Here is a 6,029-nt window from a genome sequence, read left to right on the forward strand (position 1 = left end):
ACGAGAAGAGCGGTCCCACTCACCAGGAGTGTCCGTCCCTCGTCTGACACGGCTTAGGCCCGGCCCGGGAGAGCGCGACATCACCACATCGATCGGTTACCGCCACACGAGGCAGTCCTGGGGTGAGGGGGGGCTGGGGAAACGCCCGGCGAGGACAGCGACCAGAGGAGGACCTGCTTCAGCCTCGCCAGCACCCCTCCCCCACCTCTCCCAGGGAACAGGCAGCCGGACAACCCACAAGGGAAAAAGGGAACGCCTGACACGCGGCACGGAGCCTTGCAAGGGTGGGTTTGTCACGGCCACGGCCGGGTGCCCGCAGCGGGGAGCGCACGGGGTAGAAGACCCACGCCGCCTCCCCACGCCGCCCTCGGGTGCCAGAGACCGGAGGTGGCGCCACAGCCTGGACCACACCTGGATGCACGAGAGCCGGCGCGCAGGCCCAGGCAGACGGCTCGAGCAAGCAGGCGGGCAAAGGGCGGAGTCGGGCTCGGCTCGGCGTCACCGCCAAGCCCGGAGCCACGCCAGCGGCGACGAGGCCCAAGTCTCTCTTACAGGATGACAACCGCCACATCAGAACGTGTCAGCACCTACCTGGCAGCAAAAAGTACCTCTTTCAGGAGACAAAAATGACCGCGTTGGCAGGCGGGGCCGAGCCACAGGTCACTGGGACCTTCTGGGACCCTGGCCCGGCCACGGGCCCCAAGCATCTTCCCATCACCGCCAAGCAACCACCATCCTCCCCCGGAAGTCCCCGGGGGCCATCTGGTCGACCCCGGGACCGACCGACCCACCGACCCACCGACCCACCGACCGGGGAATCGCGGGATGGGGGGACTGGCCGGGTAGGCCCTGCCCCGTTACACGTTCGCCCGTCCACGGGTCGTCTCCGGGTCGGGACTTAGAAAAATAAAACACCACGCTGTCGCCTGCGGAAGCCTCCCCGGACCTATCAAGACCGGCCCCATGCCAGTCCCCGAACCCCGGCTGGGACTGTTTTGGGGGGGGGGGGGTCTGAATTGCGCGGAGGCGCCCCCGACGACCGGACCTCAACGGGGATCGCGGGCGCGCCGGCGTTGGCGCCCTATACGGGCTTCCCCTCGCGGCCCGGCCCGGTCCCCAAATCCGCAGCGGGCCTCGGAAAATCTGGGGAGAAAATCGGGTCCAACGACCGGGAGCCCCACGCGTGCCCCCGCCCGGGCCCATCGCGCCCTCCGCGGGCTTCCCCTCAAGGCTCAGGACGGTCCTCACCGGCCCAGCCCGGCCCGACCGCGACGCGGGAGGGAAGACAAAAGACGCCTGGCAGGGAAGGGCCGACGAGCGACCCACGGGGCCACAGTCTCCGGGTGGCGGCCCCGGACGGTCCCCGCGGTCCCCGCGGTCGGGGGGGGGGGGGAAGGAAAGCACCGGCGGGTGCTGGTCGACCCGTCCGGGTAGCCCCCCACCCCGGCTCGCTCCCAGGGAGCGCCGCCGCTACTCCCCCATATACCCGAAGGTTCAATCTCCGGCAAGTGCACCAGCCGCCGGCGCCCCGACGACAGCGGGACGATCACGCCAACGTCGCCGGCCTTCTGGAACTCCGCCCCGGACACCGCGGCCGAATCGCATCCCTTGCCGACGTCGCCGAAGCTCCGGAGGGGGAACGCTATGTAAAAGCGGCCGCCAGGTGGCGCCCGACAACCGACCGAAACGTCAGCGGGGACAGCTCGCGATCTCGGGGCGAGAGGGCGCACAGCCGGCGGCCCGGCCGCCCGATCTCGTCCCGGCCCACTCCGGATGCCGCCTCTCGGTCCCAGGCCGACGGAGGGCGTCCGCCTCGGGAGCTCCCGGCCGGCCGGCCGGCACGGCGCGACCCCGGCAGCCCAAGGGACACTCGAAAAATGCATCGGGGCGGCTGCCGCTGGAAAGGGGGGGGGGGGGGGGGAGCAGACCGGCCACTCGACTCCCCGGCCAGCCGAGGCGGACGTGCGCGGAAAATTCCCCGCACACACCGGGCGGGCCGGGCACGGGCGGCCCAGAGCGGCCCAGGCGGCGCCCGCGCTCCCGGGAGGACTTAGACACATTTCGGCGGGCAGGAAGGGAGGGAGAGACGGACGGCCAAACCGAAACCACGCGAGAGAGTACTCCCAGAACAACAACGGACGGACGAGCCGTTTTTATTCTATTGGGTCAAGCGGGGGAACGTCTCTCTCGGAAACATAACAAACCAAGCTGCGGGTGGGGGGGGGGGGGGGACAAAAAGGGGGTGATGGATAAACGAACGACCACGGATAAAGCTTAAGCAAAGTCCTTCGCCGCACGGGGCCACGACGAAGTCCAAAGACCACAAACAGGTACGGGGAACATGGGTGCAAGTGCACCGCGTGGCAAGTGACAAGAATATGGCTTTCACCATTACCGTCCTCAATAAACACTACTACGGCGGCGGTGGTGGTGGTGGCGGCGGCGGGGGGGGGGGGGGGAAGATGGAGAACGGAAGGAGTTAATAGCCACTCACTAAAAAAATGTCCCGGTTCCCAGAGGACCCTACAGTCCAAAGGGAGGGGTGGGTGGGCCCCCGCAGGGAAAAGGAAGGTGTCACCGAGACACACCCTATGCCTCCACCCTCTTAGGGTTTGCAGGTGACCCTGAGGGTGACACTGACACGAGACAGGTTAACCGTACAAGGAGCCGACAAATTGATTTCCTACAAGTTTCACGTGACAGGTAGAGCCCCTCCTGAGGAAACCAAGACCCTGAGAAGTGGCCAAACCTAAACGCTTGTATATTGGGTTGAACAAGGAGAAGCGACGGTGGGCGACTAACTGAACTACGTGGGGAGGCTGAAGGATGATGAGGATTTTAAAACCAACGAAACCAACCAACCAACCAAGATCTGTTCTCCTCTAGAATTCTCTCCACTTCTCCTCCTGTCCTTGAGGATAAGAATGTCACTCCCCTGGTGGCATAGGAAAGACATGGGGGGGGGGCGCTTCCAGGGAGAAAAGGAGGAGAGTGCTCCGTGCATGCTTCTTGCACCTGCTGGGCAGGAGGGTAGGGGTGGGTGGTTTACTTTGCTTGCTTGCTTGCTTGCCTGCTTGCTTGCTGCTACTTTTTGAAAGCTTCTCTAATGTTTCCTTTACACCTAAGTCTTCCTTTCCAGTTTGGCTTTGGACAGGAGGAAGGCAGGCCACATGTTTTTCTGACACGGTGGTGAACGAAGGGTAAGATGAGTGCGGGCCCGTGCGTATTCTTTTCCGTCAGTCACGTGCCGTGGTGAGTGGAGCATCAGCTCTTGCCGGATGGGTGTCTCATTCCTCCGTGAACCATCAGGCAAGATGTCGGGCAAACACACACACAGGGAGACTAAAGGTAGGAAGAACGTAGAGAAGACGGGCGACACGTGCCCGAGTCTCCAGAGCGACGATTTCATCCAGGGCACGGCAACGTCCAAGGTTTCCGGACACCACGTTGACGGACGCTTTGGTGCGTAGGTCACTTTGAATCTACAGTGCCACCCTCCGGTCCCGTTAGCACGTTGCCTCCGGCTCACGTGAGCGAGCGGTGGTGTCTGTCGTCGCGCAAAGAGACTGTGGGACTCGTCCTGGGATGGAACTGGGCCAGAGAGAGGGAGGGACGCCGCAGCCCATCGTTGAGCTTCAGGTGTCTCTAAGAGACCGAGTCTCTAAAGTACACCGAGGCACAGGGCGACCCGCTCGCTCGCTCGTGGCTGGACGTCTCTTTGTTCTTTCGAGGGGTGGATATCTGTGAGTGTGGTTTCTTTACTTTCCGGACAAGGCGAAAGAACTCCGAAACAGGAAATATTGGCACAAGGGGTCTGGTGGGATGGGAGGGTGCGGGTCAGGCCACGTACCGAGAACACGGGAGGATCGGGCGTCTGAACAACCAGGCGGAGAGGGGAGTTTCGCCTCGGTCATCACGGCAACCGGCACCTCAACAGAAACCACACAAGGTGCCCAGGACGAACTGCGTCGCAGGAGCCAGCGTGGGCATTGCCCCACTACCCTCAGCCCTCAGCCCTCAGCCCAGCAGCAGGCAGCAACTGTCGTCCGGGTCCAGGCCGCGCCCCACTGCCCTCTTCTCAGCCAGAGCGGTGCCCGGGAGGGCGGCCCCGGAACAGATACCTCCTCTCCTCCACACACATCTCGCCAACCCCTTGACCGCTTTGCCCGGGATACACAACTCCGCTGTACCCGGGCATGATTTTTTCCCGTGGACCGGGGGCCTCCTTGGCCACTTAGGGTGCTCGCACCAAGATGATTCGGGCTAGAGACAGGGACACCGCAGCCCGCTGTTGAGCTGAAGGGGCCTCTAGGAGAGGGACTCTCTAAAGCAGCTGACGTACAGGGAGACCCGCTCGCTCGTGGCCGTGGCCGGATGGGTCTTTGTTCCTTTATTTCTTTTCGTGTTCTTTATTATCATGTTTGGCACAATTGTAAGCGGGATTGGGTTGTTTGGGGTTTGTTTTTTCTTTTCTTTTCTAATTTGTCTTTCCGCGGCGTCATTATCGGCGTATACAGACGCAACAGATTTCGGTACATAGAGTTTGTAATTTTCCTGTGGACCAGGGGCCTACTTTGCCGCTCAGGATGCACGCGCCCCCACCCCCTGCCCACCCGCAGCCTTCAGTTCCCCAAACCACTGGAGGACTCGTGGGGGTGGGAGTGGGGGTGAGGGTGGGGGAGGGGTGGGGGCGGGGATGGGAGTGGCAGTGGAAGGGAGGTTCAGGGCGATTCATTCCAATGGGCCTCATTCAACCCCTTCGTTCAAATGCAGAAAGCTTTCTGTTAAAGTCTGAGCCTGGGGCTTCTCTACATTGAATGGCTTTCTTCAACTCCCCCAACCCTTAGGCTGCAGTTTCTGAACTACTGGGAGGAAAGGGAGGGAAGGGGGGGAGGGAAAGAAAGAAGGGGTGGGGGAGAGAAGGGGGGGAGGGGAGAAGATGATGTCTGAAGAACTTGCCTTCTCTGGAGCAAAGAGAGTCCCCTCCTTTTCCTAACCCAGGAAACCTCAATAAACCATTTGAGAATCATGGATGTGGAGGATGGTATCTTACTATAATGCCTTCCAGGGGTGGGGGTGCAGGTACATGGAAGGGTAGGGAGTTGGCGAGCGAGCGAGCGAGCGGCATGGTGTGGCGTGGCGTGGCCTGCCGAGTCAGAGTCAGAGGGTGGCATGAAACACGTGATGGTGGTGTCTTAGGGTTCAGAGGCCAAACACAGGCATGGGGCAATAAGGGATAGAGGGTGAGGGAGGCCTGACAGGGGACAATTGTGACCCCGGGCGATGGTCCCAGCGGGCACACTCCTGTAAAGCAACACTAACACTCTATTGATTAGCCATTGACCTGTCCTCCCTCTCCCACCTGCTTCCAAAGGGAAACTGAGTACAGTTTCATTCCACAGGCACTGGCTGTTTCACATGCAACCTTTGACGTGGCACTAAAAGGAGGAAGGAAGATGGACACACATGAAACAGCCCCACAGATGGCCTAGAGGGCGTGGGCGGGGCTCTCATCGGTCAAATTGGGAGTCTGAGTCAGGATCCTGGGGTTGTTTCAAAACATGGAATGGAGGGGGCTCCTGGCTGGCTCACTCAGAAGAGCATGCGACTCTTGGACTCTTGATCTCTGTCAGGGTTGTGACTTCAAGTCCCACATCGAGTGAAGAGAATGTGAAAAATGAATGAAGGAATGAAGGAATGGATGAACAAACTTTAAAAAAAAAAAAAAAAAGGTTGTGGGGCGCCTGGGTGGCTCGGTCGGATAAGCGTCCGACTTGGGCTCAGGTCATGATCTCACGGTCCGTGAGTTCAAGCCCCACGTCGAGCTCTGTGCTGACAGCTCAGAGCCTGGAGCCTGCTTCAGAATCTGTGTCTCCCTCTCTCTGACCCTCCCCCATTCATGCTCTTTCTCTATCTCAAAAATAAATAAAAGTTGAAAAAAAAAAAAAACGTTTGCAACGTTTATGTCTTTAAAACAAATGGAATCGGTGGGGTGCCTGGGTGGCTCAGTGGGTGAAGCATCCCACGCC

The sequence above is a fragment of the Neofelis nebulosa genome, chromosome 16 (assembly GCF_028018385.1).
Source record: "Neofelis nebulosa isolate mNeoNeb1 chromosome 16, mNeoNeb1.pri, whole genome shotgun sequence".
Classification (NCBI taxonomy): domain Eukaryota; kingdom Metazoa; phylum Chordata; class Mammalia; order Carnivora; family Felidae; genus Neofelis; species Neofelis nebulosa.